Source organism: Calonectris borealis, chromosome 10, assembly GCF_964195595.1.
Source record: "Calonectris borealis chromosome 10, bCalBor7.hap1.2, whole genome shotgun sequence".
Classification (NCBI taxonomy): Eukaryota; Metazoa; Chordata; class Aves; order Procellariiformes; family Procellariidae; genus Calonectris; species Calonectris borealis.
Genome location: NC_134321.1, coordinates 21,123,081 through 21,143,929, shown reverse-complemented (window position 1 = coordinate 21,143,929; position 20,849 = coordinate 21,123,081). Strand labels below are relative to the sequence as shown.

General features: G+C 39.2%; 1 protein-coding gene across 1 annotated transcript in view; it reads right to left on the bottom strand.

The window, feature by feature from the left end:
- Positions 1-20,849, bottom strand: part of ATP2B2 (ATPase plasma membrane Ca2+ transporting 2) — a 436,864-nt gene that overhangs the window by 110,577 nt on the left and 305,438 nt on the right. The window lies entirely within an intron of this gene.

The window sequence follows — 20,849 nt, the reverse complement described above, 5'->3', positions numbered from 1 at the left end:
GAACAGAATTTTAAAAGCTTAAAATTTGACCAGAAATAGGTCAGCAAAGACTGTTGAAAAAGTTTTCTACAGAAGGGAGATGAAAGGAAGATAGAATCCAAAAGTAAAGAGGATTCAGGAAAAAAAGAGGGGGAAAGCTGAGCAAATATCCCGGCACTCAGCCTGTGCTGGACCCTTTCATGCACTTAATTAATTACCAGTCATTTCAGAATTAGCCCGAGAAGCCCATCCTGCATTAGCAGTATCTTAATTATCTATAAGGTTTTGGAAAGAAGACGTAAGAGAGCAAGGCCTAGGGTATTAGAAGGGAACGGAACTGTACGACAGAAAAGCCTTGAACATCCTTGTGCCAAAAGGGGAAGGCGAGAAAGGAGAGGAGATACCCAAGAGCAGGTTAAAGCATTTCAGGAGGACAGCAAGCAAGAAACTTCACTGTAACTGGCAATAATAATTTGGAAACGGGAAAATAATTTGGTTGATGTTATTAATCATTTCAGTTTGGTGAAAGCCAGAAAGGGAGAAAGGAAAAAAAAGGAAAAGGCCCGAAATAGCCAGACAGCATCATCTGACAGTTTACGAGGCTCGTGTCCTGTTGGAAACTGGAATGCTTTTAAGGTCACAGACATCATTTCAATACACGTTTCTCATAATATCAAGCAAATCTGGGCAAATACAGAAAGAAGCGTACAAGCACTGTGCAGCTAAAAAGAATATCTGTTTAAGATTTCAAATAGTTATGAGGCGATTCTTAAAGCTGCTTTAAATAGGGTAACAATTATAATTACAAACCATACAGTCTTAAGCTGCAGCACGGTAATTTTTAAATCAGAAAAAGTATATTTTTAAAAATCTGTGAACATCTGTATTCCTAAGTCCCAACCTACAGCACATACCTCTCAGCTACTCGTTTCAACCTACACATTTCTATTTTTAAGCTGAGAATACCTTGTGGCATTTAAATTCCCCAGGAAAATCTCATAACACCCCCAGAGGTAATTTTTTTAGTCAGTCAAACTGGTTTTGTCACCAGAAAGACAACAGTTCCCATGATAAAAACTTTTTATTTAATCGCTTTCTGTAAAGACATTTTTCCTTCGCTGCAACTCCAGCACTGATGTTACTAAAGCAAATTGAGCAGCTCTAAGTTACAGCTTTTTCATTAGTAGAGCTGGGCTCTTGTTACTAACATCATAAGTGCTGTTACTTATTTTATCAAACATATTCAGTTGGGTAAAAAGGAACAATAACCAAAAATTATGCAATGTCATAAATCCCCTCATTAACAAGATTTTTTTTAAGCTGTAACAGATACTGTAATATTTATTTTTACAAATCCCTTGTTGCGTCATATCAGTTGCTACAAAATGAGTCCAAAGAGCGATTGCCAGTTTCTGAAGTACCGGTATTCCTTCCCAAAATGCTCCGTGTGATGAGCACCACCAGGCGCTGGCTCACTCCCGGTGAGGGCACTGCACAAGGCAGGCAGGGCACAGGCTGGCAAAGCTCCAAGCGTCACCGCAGAGCTAACAGCAAAGGGGCAGAAATCACTAGAACTTCAACCATGAAGTCTTTCTCTCGTACTCTCCAAGGACTTATTCAACCGTGAAAAACATTTTCTAGTTACTTGTAGTAAGTCAGGCTGCATTCTCCAGAACCCCATTCGTCTCTGTGGCCAGCCAAGCAGAAGGGATTTTCTAACCTGAGATATTTATACTGCACACATTTCAGGTTTAGGGTGCTTGTATGTTCGCTGAAAGTGATTTTTGGGTGCTTACTTGAAAACAATATTAGAATTCCTTGCTTTGTGATATATCGGTTTGTTACATAAGGACTCCAGTGGTGGGGGGAGGAAAAAAAAATATACTGTCCCTGTAGGTTAGTTATATAACTGTAGACTTTAGAGTTCAATATTAAATATTTACACAGTTTTGACATATTCATGCAAGGAAACAAATCTGTAAGCCCTGCAAGCATGTATATTCAAACATTCCTCAGCCTGATCACAAACATTTGTGAGCAGAGAAATGTTAATTAAAATACTCACTCAACTTCAAGAGATGCAATATGTCGAGGACGATTCTGCTGACTGGCACCTCCAAGGAAAGGCATTTTGTAAAGATCAGTCAGAAGGATGGGGTCCTAGCTCCACCAAAGGCAATGGAAGGGAACAGGACCATACAGCTATTTCTATAAGGTTTATGTTCAGTTTTGTTTCCTTATGTTGCCACTTGGAGAAAGTAGAGAAAGGCCAACATGGGAATTTTAATCACAAGTCCTGTTCTTAGGGTTTGCAAGGGAAAACCTTGACATCTGATTGCTATATTTTTACTGTATATTGCTGAGAGCTAAAAATGTCTGATAAATATAGCCACATATTCAAAAAGTAAAAGACAGTATTCAAATATAAGAATCAGACCTTGCAAGTTGTTCTCTGTTTTTATTAATAAGAGTTCAAATGCTGTTACTCAACAATCCTTGCAAGGTCATGTCCTAGCTGAGTTTTACTTACGGAATTAATACTTCTGGAGAACCTCTTCCTGGAAAATATGTGAGAAGATTTTTGTATTTCATCCCAAAGTTCTAAATCTCATTAACTCTTGTCCCCAGTTGAGATTTAAGTCGTGCCTGGCAACCTGGAAATCTATCTAATGAGCAATATCTAAAAGCACCCCAGTTTTGTCGATGATCTACATACTTCTAATGAAGGGAAAGTATCTATGCAACTTAATGTTTTGCAGCCCAACTCAGATTTGTAGCAACCAGATGTAGGTCACTTTACATTATGAAACAATTATTTAATTTGCAGGTCCCATATGACACAATGTGCACATTTTGCACTTTACAAGTTCTTAATGTGTTGTTACTGAAGCCAGCTCTAGTCTTAAACTTATGTCATTCATCAATACCACTGACATCCAGTAACGAATTTGCTCCCTACGCACACTTTGCGCTGGTGAACAGTACAGCACAGATAGTTTTGATGCAGTCGAGCAAAACCAGAGTGAAACCATTCTTTGGACAAATGCTTGGCTCCTGAAAACTGGTGTTCCACTTCCGATGTTCCATCTGTATTTTAGAAGTGATACATCTACTTTTTTCTGAGTCCATGACATATATAGTATCATTTCCATACTTCCTTTAGAGTTCTCTGTTCTTGGGCAGAGTGTGATACCTAAATCGGGCTTTGCTTGCTGACTCTGAGAATCTGTGTAGGAAACTATGTTTTCTTTCTTGTTGCTTCTTACAGAGACACCAAATGTATGGTCTTTCCAGATTTCCACACTGCAATAAAAATATCAATTGACACAAAAAACCCAAACCACTGTTGGATGAGCAGAACCTCACGTTCTGTCTCATTCAAAAGGTGATGGGTTCAAAGGGAATAGGGGAAAGAGAGAGAGACTCAGCCAGCCAGCCAGCCAGCCACAGAAGTAGGAAGTTAAGAATCAAGAAGTTCGTAATAGGGAAGCTTCAAAAGAGACAGTATCGACGAAATAAAGTTTTAATGCAACCTTGAATGATCTAGACGTAGGCCATTTGTAAGCATTTTAGAATATGGTAAAAACCAGGATAGCATATTATAAAACAATCAATGCAATATATTTTCATCAAAACACTTACAGAAGAGCAATTATGATCACTTAATTATCTTTTAAGTAAATATATTTGCTGTGCAACCCCGTAAGAATTTGCAAAACAAGTGTTTTCACACATCATTGAAAATACTTACCCCATAACAATAAACAGCTTCCCAGGCATTACTAAATGTATGAGATACTAAAAACTTTTTCAAAAAAGACAAAACAATGAAATGAAATAATCATTCTCTTAAATTTTGTAAGTAATTAATTATTTAGGGGTTAATTGAGAGAAGTAAAGACTGTCAGTCAAAAACTAATGTTCCCAATTCAGGGCAATATATTCCATAGAGCAAGAGCTTTGTCTACACTAGGAAGGCTGTGCTGGGATAATTGTAATAATGACCTTCTCTAGTAAAGATATAGTTTACAAACAGCTTGTATATCTGTTAGTATAGCCTATAACTATTCCATAAAGAAATATAAGCTTACTATTATTATTTAATTGTCTCTACAGAGATATTGAAAAAATTTAAATCCTTACATTTGTCAAAAACAATTGTTTCTGATGCAGCTTTTCATTTCAGTACAAATATCAATGTCCACAATGAAATTTCTGGTAAAGGTTGAAGGTTTCTTTGTATTAATTCAGGACGTATAAGAATGGAGTTACAAAATTCTCCAAATTCAAGTCACTGTTATAAGAATGCAGACCAGGTGTATGTGGTCTTAACCTTAAACCCTCTTGCTCAGACATTCAGCTTAGCCTCTTTTCTCAGGGTTTTTCATGGAAAAAAAAAAAGGTGAAAAACCTTGGTTCAGTTCCAATGAAGAACAGAAATATGTGTCAATACTTCGCTGTGAAATTTGGCTTAGTGGCCAGCCTTGATACCTCCAGTTAGGGTTTCTGGGGATAACTCAACTGATTTGACTATATCAGAAAAGCGTTTAAGTTTACACTGCATCAGCAACAGGGCAAACCAATTCACAGTAACGAAGAACACATAGCACAAATGAGGGATTCCCTTCGGCTGGTATTATTTAAATGTCAGAACTATGACAAAACTGAATGTAAAAGACAAACGAAGTTTGAAATATATATGTACTAAATTGAATTAACAATGTAGGACTCTGAACTGCATGAGTTTTGAATCACTTAACTGGAACACTAATATAAATGGCATTGGCTGATTCAGAGTAAAATAAGGAGGGAAAGGAATGCCTTTTTTCATGATCATATATTGTAAGACCATACTTGGAACAGGCTACTATGCCAATGCAAACAAAACATTATGAATAAAACCAATAGGAAGAAATTAGAATTTCTGTTAGCTTGATATTAGCAGTCAAGTGTTTGTCCATATGTTGACATTTATTCACTTGGATAAGTTTAATTAAGTTTGATGTAGAATTCTAACCTTGCTATTAAAAAACCTGCATAGGGAACACTGCAGCTACTGGGGTAAAGTTGTCTTAGGAGAACCTTATTAAACATGAATGGCCCATTTAGGTCCTAAACACACAGCTGAAGAAAAAAAAAATATATAATCTCAAGAAAATACGGTACATTTGGAGCTCCAGTTATCCAGGCACCCTGTACAAACATGTTGGAAAGCTAAAGCTGCAGTTAGTTTCTGAAAACAGGAAGAATGCTCCCAGTTCTCATGTAGCAACCCCCGATGATTTCCAGTACTTCCTAAATAGAGCTGGATGGAGAGGAGGATTTGAACGCTTCCTCAGCTCCCACTCCCAATGCACATCACTGAATGCACCAGGAAACACAGGAGTCCATGAAAATAAATAAATGCTTAACAGCAAACTGGCTATCATCCAGGCACTTGACTTTAAATAGACCTAAGAAAAACATTTAATGTTAAGATAGAGCAACAAATATTTCATAAATACATAATCAGATTGAGAGCTGTCTTTCTTAGTTATGCTTCATCTACTGAATTCTTATAAAGAAAGCCCATTCTCTCATTTCTCAAGCAGAATGATCTGAAGAGCAATCATTGAAGAAGGTTTTTAGAGTGGCATCTGCCCGAGTAATGGATGCTTGTACTGTTCCATCGCTCTTTGATTGTGTCCTAATACAAACAAAATGTACTTCCTTTCAAAAATATTCCCTTTTTTCTTTTTTTTTTCCCTGTGCTTTAAAACAAGATGTTATAACCAAGATGATTCCAGAGACAGACTGTATTTAACAGAAATGCTACCAAAAATTTGCAAGACAATATTGAAGAAAGTTGACTATGCCTGGAAATCTTGACAGAAGTTTCACTGGAACTTCTGAAAAATCAAACTGGAGCACAGCACGAAGTTATGATTGCTGACTGATACACTTCATACATCTAGACCATTTAAAGAGTAATTGTCAACTTCTTCCAACCTACAAGCCCTGCAGAGAGAGGTTACTAAGAAAGGTTACTGATTTTAATAGGCCCCTTTAAAGTAATTCATAGATTCTCAGAGGTCCACAGACCACAGCCTGAAAGCCACTAATTAAGAAAATTTGCAACCGAATAGCTTAAGCAACCTAACACAGCTAGGATACTGCAAAACCAGAAAATTAAACCAGTGCTCTTTTGAGCTTAGGCTATGGTGATGTGCTCTGGAGCCAGTTCTTGAAACACCTCGTGCTCTTTTGATGCTGTTACTCCCTCACTCATCAGTCATATTCATGAGAACAAGAAAACCAGGTTGAAAAAGATATGGAAGATTTCTAGACCTCAGTCACAAAACCAGCTCATAAACTGCAGTGTTTATTACTTTATTACTTTCATTAAATTTCTCGTCTTCATTACTTTGTGCTATAAAACTTTAAGAGGTGAAAAATCATGTCAGTTAAAGATTAAACATTATATCATAATGTCTTGCACCAGAAGGCATTAAAAAGTTCTGTCAACGCTAGCAAATAGTGTGGCCCTATAAAAGGAGTTTTACAGTGCAAATCTATGTGCTAAGGAAACATGTTTCTGGACCTATTTTTCAGTTTAGTTTCATCCCAAAGGATGGGATAAAATCCCACCTGAATGCACATCCAGTTTGTGCACTGCCCGAAAGCACCCTGCAACGTGAACCAAAGCATACCGACTGGGGACACACAGGAGATGTAATTTCTGAAGTATGCTCTGGATCCAAACGAAAATGTTAATGTAGATACATCCAAAGCAAGCTAAAGCTGCATGTAATTAGAATAACCTCCGTTTAGAACGTACATTCTATATATTCTGCATATTAATTTTAGTTTCACCTCATCTACTTTTTAAGATTCCTAAAGTGTATGCAGACTTAACTGAAACACGATGAGCAGCATATCCTAGAGAGAAAAGGCTGAACTCCTTATGCAATAACAGAAATAAATTGGAATCAATTGTTTAAATTGTTACTTTTCTGATAAGAGAGATATATGTATATATACGTAATATATATGCATATTTTCATGTAACATACATATGCATATGCACACACAGACACACATACTTAAAAAGTAGTATAATTCAGTGCCATTACTCCTAGTATTAACCCTACTGCTTTAGATGTAATAGACGTGGATTGAATACCACACACTCCCCTGTCTGTGCTTTATTCCTGAAGGTGGAGTTGAGCAGGGTGGGGGCTTTTCTATCCTCTGTCTGACTAAGCTTTAAAAAAAACCCTCAAGTGCATCTATGAAGATCTGAAGTTAAGAGATTTTAGGATTCTCTTCCCAAGGTCCCAGTTCAATGCCTGATTACACGTGTGTGCATATACTTCACGTTGAGTTTTAGATATTTTGTCTCAAAGGCTTGTTTTATCGTTACTGGTTTCTCCAGAAATAAAAAAAGCAGCAAATTCCTATACATCTGCCTTGTCATCACAGTTCTGGTGTTCAAAAAGGTATACCTGTTTTGTTTCAGTCATCTGTGCTTAAACTTTTTTTCCTAGATAATAATTTTCCATTCTAATTCAAACCCACCAACAGACATGAACCATAAGGGCATGCAGACTTTGGGTTTTCACATCGTTTGTATGAACTCATGCAGACTAGTTGGCAAACAGCACCCTCCCGTGAAACTGTAAAACAATCCTATAACCTGATCCAAAAATACTTTGAATTAAGAAATGTCACAGAATAAACAGGTGATTTTGCAAATTTGAAAAATATTCGAGATTTTAAAGCTGGAAAATTAGAACTGATTTTTTAATTCACAATCCAATAATAAAACACTCAGTATTCCTGTATTTCACATGGTTTTATTTTATAAGCTATTAATGTTAACTTTTGACAATAAAGATGTTTTCAGAGCTTTTGGTTTTTCATTGGTTTGGTGGAATTTTGATTTTTTTTAAACACCAGGTAAATAATTTTAAGATAATATTTTGGCTCCCTTTGTCAAATTCAGTGCAATACTTGTATTCCTCTGTATTATTGACATGCTATTCAAATTTCAAATTCCGATTGAAAAAGCTGGGCAAGTTCCCATAAGTAGCTATCCATTAGTATTTATAACCAAGTTGTCTTCAAGTAGACAAAATATGGCTGAAAATATAATGCGATAAATTCACATCCATGTAAAAATATAACAAGGCGGTGATGTGTTTAAATTCTTACAAGAGACATTTAGATTATACACCAGGAATAACAGTCTCACTGCATGGACACTTAGACAAATTATCTAGGAAAGACACAGAATTTCCATCATTGGAACTTTTTAAAAATAAGTATGCTAGATTTGTGTCAAGAGTGGTGTAAGTATGGTTGATAGTGCTTTTGAGTATGGGGATGGACTAAACGACCAAAAAGTTCCCCTCAAGTGAGTTTTTTCATATCCTGCCTCTCCTTGCTTGCCCTTGGATGCTGTCAGCAGGCTGCGGATTAACCAGGCCAGGGAGGAGCAGGGACCGGGGCGCGCTCCGATTTACACACCCAGCACGCGTCTCAGCACAGCTCCTAATGCAGGGTGTGCTGGGGAGCTTAAAGTAAACACAGCTGCGCTGCTCCGCGTAGGATGAAACCAAGGCCAGCAAGGCTTGTTCTCTCTGCTGCCGTCAGAGTCCTCCTGACTCTCGCTGGGTGTGGGGGATGATCATAGAATCATAGAATCATTAAGGTTGGAAAAGACCTCTAAGATCGAGTCCAACCCTCAACCCAACACCACCATGCCCACTACACCATGTCCCTAAGCGCCTCATCTACTCGTCTTTTAAATACCTCCAGGGATGGGGACTCCACCACTTCCCTGGGCAGCCTGTTCCAAGGCCTGACCACTCTTTCAGTAAAGAAATTTCTCCTAATGTCCAATCTAAACCTCCCTTGGCGCAACTTGAGGGCATTTCCTCTCGTCCTATCGCTGTTACTTGGGAGAAGAGACCAACATCCACCTCACTACAACCTCCTTTCAGGTACTTGTAGAGCGCGATGAGGTCTCCCCTCAGCCTCCTCGATGCTCCGATGACCCCCTGCACCACCTCTCCAGCAGTCCCTGTCTGCAGGCTGCACAGCACCTCGGTGCAAACCCCCAGAGCCAGCCAAAACGATGCCATCTCCCAAGATCCACAGAACCCGCCCGCATGAATCTGCATGAATACGCCAGCGTAGCCAGGTTTGGTACTCTCCTAGCACAACCCAGCAGAGAGGCACCGGAGGAGGCTGTGGTGGCACTCGCTGAGCTTTTGTGCTCTCCCCAGTAGGGTCGTCTTGAGCACTGGGGTGCGAAACCCCAGAGAGGCTCTGCAGGCTCAGTTTATGTCCTGACGGGTTTGTCAGCTACGGCTGAACACCAACACCAGGCTCCGTCTGGCTCTATAAACAAGCCACCCAACCACCCTTGCACCATGCTCTCCGTGACCCCATAGCACCCAAGACTCCCGCCAGTTCATCTAGGCTTGGAGCCCTAAACCTAAATTTATCCCATCTTTTGAATCTAGAAAACAACATAAAAGCAAAAATGTTTCAGAAATTAAATAGTGTATCTGGTAATGACATCTCAAATGTGTGCAATTTTCTCCTCTTGAAAACAGCCTTACACAAGTGTTGGAAGACAGCGAGATAGTTTGCATGCATGAGAGTTGGGACACGTGTAATAGCTGGACACTCCAACCTGTTCTGTCCTCTGCTCCCGGATATTTAGACCTTGCATTGAAGTATGATTTAGGGCAGGAATTAAAAAGTAAGATACTTCAGCAAATTCTTAAAGGAACTCATTTCTTTAACAAAACAGATTGGGCTAATGTCACTAGAAGCCATATGCTGCTTCACCTCACCCTAGCTTCAGGAGGAAGGAGGTTAAATGGTGGCATTCTGGCAGAACAAGCTGTTTTTAAGAGGGCAAATACTTCTGTTTCTCCTATTTTCCAGGATGCCAACTGCTTCATCCCCCGTACTGCCAGACAGTTTAGACTGGTTTAAAAAATCCTTTGGGAATCTCATGGTTTAATTTTTATGAAGAATGATAAAAGTATTTGAGTGTGTGCAACCACACTCCTCAAAAGTTGTGTTTTGATAACTCTGAAATTAATCTATACTTTGAGATTAATCTATTTTATATAAAAATGCTATTTTCTAATAGCTACACTTCTATTGTCTCAGCTTCCCTTGCGAATTTTCCTCCTTGCATAGTACAATAAAAACCTCTAGTGCAGCGACAGCTGGATCAGTGTTATTTATTTACCAGCAAAGACAATGAAGGATTCCTGTAAGGACATACCAGCTTTTAAGGCTGCATTGCCCTTGTACCCTCTTATATACGACCTGTTTTCCACTGACTTAGTATTCCTCAGTGCCTGAAGAACGTTATGTAACACACTCTATATAGACTTACAGAATAATATATACATTTCAGGGTTTTGTAGTCAAAACAAAGTCATTTGAAAGCGCTCTGGGGGGTGTGTGGAATTCCAAATCTGTTCTAATTACGGGCTAAAAAGAAATTAAGTTAGAACTAAAACCCTCTGAAGAAGTACCTGCTTCGATAAGATTATGTTGTACTATGCAAATGGTTGAGAGTCCTGCAAAATTAAAACCAGTGCTTACAGACTGCAAACAGTACAGACAAAGAACTCGGAAACAGCAGCCAGACCTCCCTGCCGTGCCAAGGGTGATTAGTTGACACTGACAGTGAGGATTACAAGACAGTTCAGCTGTTCCCTTGACCTTTTGAGATATACAGGAGATTTGAAGAAGTTTATTAATTATTGTTGTTTTCAGCATCTGCAACAAAATTCTGAGAATACCTTAAGCAATTGTTCAGGGATGCTGGGTTGGTTTGCTTTTTTACTTACATAGTTCATGAGGCAGGGTGGAAGATTAAAATCACTGCAAAGTTATTAAAATGAATGAAATTTAGCTCATTTTATTTTAAAAAGACTTCACATTTTCTACAATACATTTTGCATCATGGAAAGGATTAGATAATGGATTTTCAATGCACCCAAAACATTACTTGATGACATTTTTAAAATATAAAGTGCACACACATACGTTATGGAATCAGTTTTTCGTCTTAATGTTGGCTTCACAACTGGGAGGGCTCACAAAAGACTTACAGTTGTTTATTGCTGTGTACTGCTGTGATTTTCGGAGATTTGTAAAATAACGTTAATGTTGGTCTTACAGACTAGATTTTTATGCTGCCTACATTCATGTATTTTTAATGCAATCTATGTTATCACATGTAAAATGCTTTTAAAAAAAAAATTAAGATCTAAAACTGCCACAAAGAATAGAGAATTAACTTTGTTCAGCTGACTCACTTCTGATATTCCTGGTTCTTTCACTCATTAATCAAATATATTAAGTGCATATTAATGAAATCCAGGAAGGCAGATTTTTAGAGGGGGAGACATATGCAACACTTCCCTGTGGAAATCTTTGTGTCCTAGGATCTTGAATTGGCCCTGCAAGAGTCTCAGTATGTAAAAGTCTGGCAAAGAATTTAAAAAAAATCAATGTGCTTCATTGACCATGTGAGCAGCCCTACTGAATTAAAATGCTAAAGAAAATGTATGATGAAATCCCAGATGTGGACTGTATGGGTAAAGACAAGGTAAAAATTGAAAAATTCTGCATTAAAACGTTTATATTCAATGATACTCATTGCGTCTCACTAGGAAGTAAATGAACTGAATTCCTCAGAGGATGGCTCAAGATTTTCATGTGATTATTTATCTGAGGTTACTTTTAATTAAGTTCAATTAAATTTGGTTAAAGTTCCTCAATAATTAGTGCTTTTACTTTCTTTAACTTTTTTGAAACAACTGCTTACCCCCCAGGGTCATTTAAGCAGAGGGGGCACATGGGTATCTCCTGTTTAAAATGAAATCTTGAGCCATGCGAAGATTTGCTAGTGCTCGCTTCCAGTGTTAAGGTAATACAAATGATCAATATTAATAAAGATAAATACAATATGCTTACATTTGGCAGGAACTGATTGTACTCTACCGCAGAATTTAATAATACCGAGTATCATTTCCCGCACCAGATGAGATGGCAGTGCTCCTGCAGAGCTAATCCTGCTTTTCATTTCGTACCCCACGTTTGCTTCCTGCCCGATTGACACCTGTGTGTTTCTCCTGCGCCAATATGTGTTTGCGTACACAAGAATCTATTTCAAGGTTTCCCCAGCAGGCATTTGGTATATTTATACAATTTAAGAATAAGCTGATTTCATTAGAAAAATGTAAGATTTCTAGAATCCCCAGAGAAAAACAGATCAATCTACTAAGACACTATTTAAAAAGTAAGGAAGAATAAGTAAAGAGAATATAAGAAGTTTATGATCTGGGCAATAACTCTTGAAAAGAAAAATGTTTCTGTGAGACTAGGAACAAAACTGCTAAGAATTGGATGCTGAACAAGTGAGAGACTCCAAACATCAGCTACCTGAAAATACGAAAATGAATGTAGTTGTGTCACAACTATTGGTAAAGAAACAGAAGGAAAAAAATCATCGATTAAAAACTGGGAAACAGAGAAGAATTATATCAAATCTAAGGTCAAGCAGCCCCATCCTGCTTGGGGTTTTTTCCTTCCTGTCCCACCTTGCCTGACTTACAGAGACCGCCCAGCTCTCCCTGTAAGCCCCAGCACTCATCCTCGGGAAGTCGGAACGCGGTGCACTGCTTTCCTTCCAAACAGAAAGGAAACGCGCATCTCTTGCATAAATTGAAGAAATGAACTTCTAAGGGTTGTCCACAGGGCAATACAGCTGTGAGCCATTATTTCTCGTGATGGTGCCAAGGTTTTTTGGGTGGTTTTGTTTGGTTGTTTTTTTCTCCCTCTCCATTGTCCCTTATTCTTAACGTGCATCTCGCTAGACTGTGTGGTGGGGACTGGCATCTGCTGATTCAGCACGGCAGGCTGAGATTTCTAGTGGCATCCTCCAACGGAGAGAAAATTTCTCTATGTGCAGAGAAATGCGTACAAGAGCAGAAGACAAACCCTGCACGTGAATCTGAAGATAATAATAAACTGGTATAGAAGCTCGGCTGATTTGCAAGTATAGGCCATGGATGGGTAGGAGGAATTACCCTTGGGTAAAATAAAAAAAAACAATTTACGGAAAAGGTTAAAAGCTGAATGGGAAACTTCAGCTGTTTATGCATGCAAATACACAACAATTAACAAAATGCTTAACATGACCTTAGCTGTATTAGAAGGGTGGTATTTCTTATTTTCCCCTGGATGCAGCAGAATGCTTGAATGTCTGCTGTATGCCATTAGGGTAAAATTCCCTTTAGTAGGCTAGATGTCATGTGAAAAGCAATAAAACCAAAAACTGATCTAAGGAAAGCTGAGAACTGGAACCATGAAAAGATACTGCCCATAATAACACAATTTTGAAATGTTTTGAAGGAGCAATGTCTTAATTACATGTTACTACAATATTTTTTTAATCCAAGAGATTCCGTAATACTATAATAAGTGCTGGGGAATTGGGACAGATGACATGGCTTTATAACATGACATTGTCCTTGAGTCTAGCTGAAACCCAGCAGACACCCTATTGGAGCTGTCCTGTTCCAGCAGAATTTGCATCAAGGGTAGGGAACTTGCAAGGAGGAGGATTGGACTGACCCAAATCGACTGAAATGTTTTTTTTAAAAAAAGTACACCAGTGCAGACTACAAACTGGACAGAAATTCACGCTAGCTGGTACTAAATTCAGCACTTTCACTCCTAACTAAGAAAGAAGTTTGTTGCCAGCTGCTTTGTATTCTTTATATATATGTGTGCGCGTGTGTGTGTATATACACATTCTTTTTTATAGATACATGAAATTTTTACTTTTTTACACTTTCTTCCACAGATACCTGCACTAACGGCTGGTCCAAATCCTTCCCACTGTGACTTATTTCTACAGACTTGCTCAATCTGGTGAAATGTCAGGAGGCATGTTTTGGGTCCTAGCTTCCTAGGCAGCAACGTGAGAGAAGATGAGAACAGCACAGCATTTCAGATCCCAAGCAATAGATCCAGACAAGGTGGGGAGTAGACTGTTTGTCTGAGTTTGGTTTTTTTCCCTCAGACTGATTTTTACAGAGGTTTTTGTCTAAATATCACATGCCTGCCTTTCCTTCTGTACTGAAGACCTTTCAGCTATCTGGTGAATCCAGCAGTGATGAGCACGTTGGCTCTTGCGTTTCCAATGTCTGTCCATTCAATCCATACACGTGTACTTCTTCAGGTTCACATATGAGCGTAAGATTTGCTCGACAGGCACAGAACAGTTGTACCCTGAGTACAAGCGAGTTCTACCTCAACAGAGAGGCTTAGCACAGAAGGAAGATAAGCAACCATCCGCATGGGAGCTGTGGATCAGCTATATCTTCTCTCCAACTACACGGATACCCTTTCTGATTTAAATACCCAACTTGCGTCCCCATTGACCAAGCCATGTGGCACATTATAGGAATGACAAGTAAACAACTGAGTGGCGAACCCCGGGAAATAGAGTCTCCTGTAAGGAAACGAAGCCACGCGAGGTCAGGCACCCCAGCCAAGCCCCGAGCAGCAGCGTATTAACGCCACCAACAGCTTAATGCAAGTGGGCTTGGGAGGACCAAATTTCAGGGGACCGTGCCCTGTTTCTGTATTTTTTCCCGTTCATTAACTTGTTGCATGAGTAAGAGGAAGGCTAATCCAGCCAAACCTCCGCTGAGCAGTTTTAAGCAATGTAACCGATCATTTAACTTTGTTTTCAATATAGAGTTTTGCCTTGGGAATTTTAACAGAAGCTACCTCAACCAAAAAGACTTTTCCTTTTTTTCCTCCCTTAAGCTGTGAAGAACCGTACACTTGAAAACAGACATCATGCCTGTGGCTTCACACTGAACACTGGGATGTTCAAACACTTTACCTCAGGCTACTTTTTCCCCCCTTTGTAATCCACATAAGGAAACTGAATTCAAGGAAGAAAAGTTAAAAGGTTTGTTACATTCACGTAAACAGTAAATGATTGTCAGGTGTTGACATCGGTGGTTTTTGCAAGCAGGTAGTAAGAGCCACATGCGATGTTAAGGCCTGAAAGACAGTAACAGGGGAGGGGATTCGAGAAGGCTCAGAAATGGCTAGTGAGGCTGTTAGCAGAAGACCGAAAATTTTTAAGCAGTTCAACAAGGGCATAGGCGGGGGATGCACCGAAGCTGAGCAACGCTGCTGGTCTGCTCTGAATTGCAGGGCAGGCTGTATGAAGATGGCTTCAGAAAGGCACAGCAGAATTACAAATTGCAATTAAGTCATTCCTGCAAGAAGCACTGACTGTTTCAGCAGAGATCTAAGGGGAAAGAAAAAAAAACCCAAAAACCCAGTGAGAGATTCCTTCAGATTTACAGCCAAAATGAGGCAGAGATCTAGGAGCGACTGCGCAAAGCAGTGCCATTTCCCACTGCCCTGGCGGGTTTCTGCCCGGGTCTAAGCTCTCCTTCCCAGAGGTTGTTTCATTTCCACAAGCGGTGTGATGGGTTGGAGACCACAGTACAGGTACTTGATCTCATGAAGCAGCTTTTTCTATTCATATACTGTCTTTAAAAACTGGACACTTGATACTTTACAACCTGTATACAAAAATGATTTCACCACAGACTGATGTACAAAGACAAATATCTCAAAATATAGTCCCAGACTAACTCTAGTCTATGTAACAAACAAAAAAAAAGAAGCCAGCACCCCATATATTCGTTAAATCCTCTGTACATATCATAGGCTCAGTATTCTGTTTGCTCAGGGAATAGAGTCTGTAATCTAATAACCCAGGACACAGAAGGATTTTGTCCTGAGGAACAATGTATCTTTAATTTGCCTAAGTCGCATCCCTATGTGATCACCACTGTAGTAGAGACTACATCTGCATCGGCAATTTTGTCTCAAAATACATTTGCTAAAACGCAGCAGCAGTTTTGCACTTTTTTGAAAGAGTGGAAAAATGATTCTGTGTGGATCAGTAATGAGAGCAGTAATTGCCACAGGGCTGACAATAATTTATGCAGAAGTTCTCAATTGCTCCTAATGGCCTGTCAGATGGTAAAAGGGAATGCAAAGCAGATCATAAAAACAACTCTAGCATAGCTTCTGAGAACAAAATTCTTGAAACTTTCACTCTTGCTAAGAAATATGAAAACACAGGACCTGAAGTGGCTTCTGGAGAAGCAATAAAAGCAAACTACACTATTATCCAGTAATTCGTGTACATCAGATTTTGTGATTGCAGCAGAAAATGAAATCATGTTTTCCAAGATTCACCCATATCTTAAATGAAGAATTGTAGTAGAACAAAAACTTCATGTACTATCAGCAATAGATTACTACTTCTTCCAGTTAAGACTGGTTGAGAAAGGTCGCTACTGATGCTGCAGAAATGTCAGCTGTTTCCAATAGTGTAAACTGAATGCAACTCAGAAGATAATAATCTACTCACTTTTCTCAAGATAATACCAAACTGCGTTATAGATGTTTGGAAATGCAATTGTGCTACAGTCAAAGGACTTAAACGTAGCAATGTATCAACATTCAGAGCTTAAAATGGGAAACAATAGCCAATCTAGAAATACACATAGAAAATGAACTTTTGCGCTTATAACTGCCTAGTACAGCAAAACGCACTAACATACACATACATTAGACTATAACCTTAGGCAAGATTCCTGAAGCAATTAATGCACTTTAATATTTTTTGAATGTGTGGATTTTATCATGCATTCCTCCTTCAAAAGCCCCAGAAGAAAAATATTTTGCACTTAAGACTGCAGAAATCAGTTAAATGCTAATTCGGATACAGCTTCAAAAATTGAAGTAGGTTTCAAGTGCCCAAAAAGAAAGAGCTATATCAATTTTAAAAAATAAAGATGACTTCAACTTACTATATTAACTAATAAGGTCACTGGTAGACAAAAGTTTTGGATATGTGAAAGGCAGATGTAAATACATTAGATATAAAGGCAATGTATATGTATGCTTGATTAAAAAAAATACACAAGGTATGTCTTAAAGTCTCTTATTTTCATGTTATTACCCCTTATTCCTACAAAGAAAGGCTGTCACTTTTAGACGGTCACAACTTTTCAAGTTAGTCCTAAGCAACAAGCAAATGAAATATTGCAAGACAGTATCGTGTCAATCAAAAATGCTGAAAGAAAACAATGGGCCAGTTTTAAACATTCTGTAAAATTTTACTTCCACTATCCCTTTCTTATTTGAGCTTTCATGTAAAGTTAATATTTTTTTTTAAAATGCTGAATATCAAAATGTCCTGCATGAGAGAAACCCGGTTTCTCCCTCAGCTCTTACACCCCTCCCCATCGGTGGCAGGTCCGTGGCTCGGGGCAGAGGCTTGGCCCGAAGCCTGGCAGAGCCCTGACGCGGCCGAGGCCCGGGCTCACAGCGCAGCACGACCGCTCTCACGACCGGGTAACGGCCACCGGGCTCCGCGCCCAACACGGGCTGAAGAGGCTAAACCACATCACAGCCACATCACAGCCTCGCTTTCCTCTGGCTTTTTCAGACACTCTTCCACCCCACGTTGGTGGCTCTAATGGACTTGCGCTACACCCCTGTCATCTCTTGTTCAGATCTCTCTGTGTATTTGACAATAAAGAAAACAAAAGACATCCAGGTCTCGTTGTAGACTCCAGCCTGTCCAAACCCTTCTGATACTTCCCAAGACACATCATCTTTCATGGCTTCAGCTACGACTCCCTGGCCAGACTTCTCATCCAAGTTGCTCCTGAAGACAGACCAAGGCCTTTCTGAGCAAAGGGGAAAAAAAAGGATTTGGCTAATGGTACTGCTTCTGCCGTGACAAAGTCATTTCTGTGGAAACGTCCCCTTTCACCTCGCTCTACATCCCGGGCCTCTCTGGAGTTCTGTCTCCAACAGAAAGGCTCATGCTCTGCTCTCCATCCTGCCCCAGCCACTGAGGCATAAAGTCATCAAAAGTCATCAAAAAGGCATAAGATGGCACTTTTAGCCGTGACCAACGAATGAGCACAATTACCCTGTGCCACGGGAGGCCAATCCGCAGCACAAACTCCACTGTGATAATAAAAGACACACAGTGTCGCTACGTCCGCCATGAACCTGCGTGGAGTTTGGCTGTTCTCAGTCACCTCCCCCGGCCACCCCACTCACAGACAGGTCTCACACCTGCCTGCTCAGAAAGGTCTCGCCTTTTTTCTTTTTTTTTTTTTTTTTTCTTTAAGTCTTTTACATTGCAACAGTACTGAATTTACGTTTACAATTGTTTTTAGACTCTGGAAGGTCCTTGTGAATGACAGTAAGTTGGTGAGTTCAGATAATGAGCAGCGATGACTGGGGAAATCAGCGTGGGAAGAACAGTCTTGTTGATTCATTTTCAAAATGGAAACGCATTTCATTTTGCAAAACAAAAGAAGAAAAATAGAATTCAAAAGAGGAGGCTGTCTTACATGCTATAAAACAACCGTGCGTCAAAAAGTAGCATCCTCTTACACAAAGCTGTAGACAAACTTGAATGTCACAAGCTTTATATTTCACATTGCCATCAGGAAAAGCAAATACCAACAGCTTCTAGGGACAGATGAAAGCAAACAAACAAACAAAATGGTAAGAATGCATCATCTAGAAATAGAAATTCTTTCTAAAACGTTCAGCGAAGCTGACCATTAGCTACTCAGCCCACAGAACAAGCTTCAGCGGCTGCGAGCGAGCACCGCGGCCCCTCCACGCTGCTTCCATGAAGAAGCCCAGGGGAGATCTGAGCGCCAGGGAGTGGCACAAAGGCATCGTCCAGGAGGCTGGACAGCACAATTACTAATTTCATCCAGAAACTGTCTGAGAAACTTTTAAAATAGGCTGTGGAGGAGTTGGGCAAGTTCAAGAGTAGACAGCAAGAAATGCCAGCTCCCCTTCCTAAGATTGGGCTGTATTTTCAGAAGAAAATATATTCTTTTCAAGAAAAAACATGAAACTTGCGAATAAATGTACGTTTCAATGAATAGTTTTCATTCTGGGAAGAGTCAGAAAAGGAAAAAACAGGTTTTCACACTTCCCAGAGGAGCACTTGTCACTTCCCCGGTCACTGGGTAGGGATTCCTGTGACATCCCACAGGCAACACGACCCCCTCACCTCAAGAGATCGGGCACAATGCAGACTGCTGCGAGGACATTACATATTATATAGTATTTTCTTCCACATTCTCTGTTACGAGAGCAATGCACAGATGGACCAACCTAGAGCAATGTATAATGAATATGAGATTTCGACAGGCAAGCAGACATTTCGCATGACAGAAAGCATACGAGTTGCTGCTCTTCCAAAGCACTACAACCTCCTCAGATAGGCCCATGTTTGGTCTGAATCCAGGTTCATGTTCAACTCAAGAAATAGTTTAAATTGTTGGCTTAAGTGTAGGCAAAGCATATCTTGTTTCTTCATAAAAGTTCATTTGAATTTCACTCAACATTAGTCTATATAGAATTTTATTTTATAATTGGTTACCAAAGGTTATGCAAAACCATCAAAACAATGCCAAGTATGACTACAGCCCACTTCACCAATGGCAAAATCAAGCTTAGTATGTCAGTTTTTCAATGTTCATGACTCTTTAAAAAGGACATCTACCAATAAATGACAGGTATCCTTGCCAGCAGATTAGGACATACTAATTTTAAAATGAAAGAGAATCTCCCACATTTATACAGCTGCTCAAAGACAGACTTCAAAAAAATGTAAAGGACCTTTGCAACGTGTTCAAAAAGTTGGATTAAAAGATATTCACTAACTTGATTTATTATCCCTGTGTAAAACATAGCAAAACCTTCCAGGAAAACAATTCTGAAAACATAGGGAAATCAGTGACCATTGGATAAAATACTGTGCTATGGGAAAACACAAACACTTTTTCCCAGGCTGTACTGCTGAGCTTTTCAGACTATCTCAGAATCTCAGATGTGTCATACCTTCCCATGGGAAAAGAAACATTTTAAATGCAGTATCAAAATAATAAGAAGAAAAATTAAAAAAAAAAAAAAAAAATCATCTGATGACACAACTCCCCTCTTCCTAAAACCTGTAACAATCCTATTTTCAAAATTCCTTTCCCACCAAATAAATTAAAAAAATAACATTTATGCCTAAGAAAAAAGCTTGCAGAACTAAATCCTAATTTTGTAAAGCATCGTTCATGGTTTACAATGTCCCCGAGGTATTCTACTATGTCCAGTTATATGAAGTAATAAAAATAAATAACGTTTTCTTCAGTTAAAAACCAAATGACTCCTTTATCTTTTCATGCCTAAATCAGACACCTGCTGAATCAATAGTCATGTATTCAAAATGCAGTGAGAAAGCAATAAAAGATTCCTGATTATATATAAAGGACTAAAGAATCATAAATATGCTACAAGAGCTATGCATAGCTACGTGCTTATTCTGCTTGTGAATGGAAAAGGAAGAAGGAAGGGTCTTCAAGGAAAGTAGCCAAAGGAAACTGAAGCAAATGTAAAAAGCATTTCAAGGCTATATTTAGAGGAAGACATTCTTCATACATTTGCCAAGCTATTCACGTCACTTCACACAGCATGTTTTATCCAGCTTTATAAGTCTATGAGAGAGCGGGGCGGGGGGGGGAAAATCTGGATCAGTTGCCAGAAATGGAAATCTTGCATTTATGTAGAGGAACAAATATTTTAAGCATGTGAATTCAAGAGTACTTTCCAAAGGGGGGCAGGGGGGGAGAAAAGAGGAGGCAGGGTGTTAAAACTTTCTACAGATACCGCAGAAGGATTCTGCAGTATAAAGTTTATAAGTAACATGA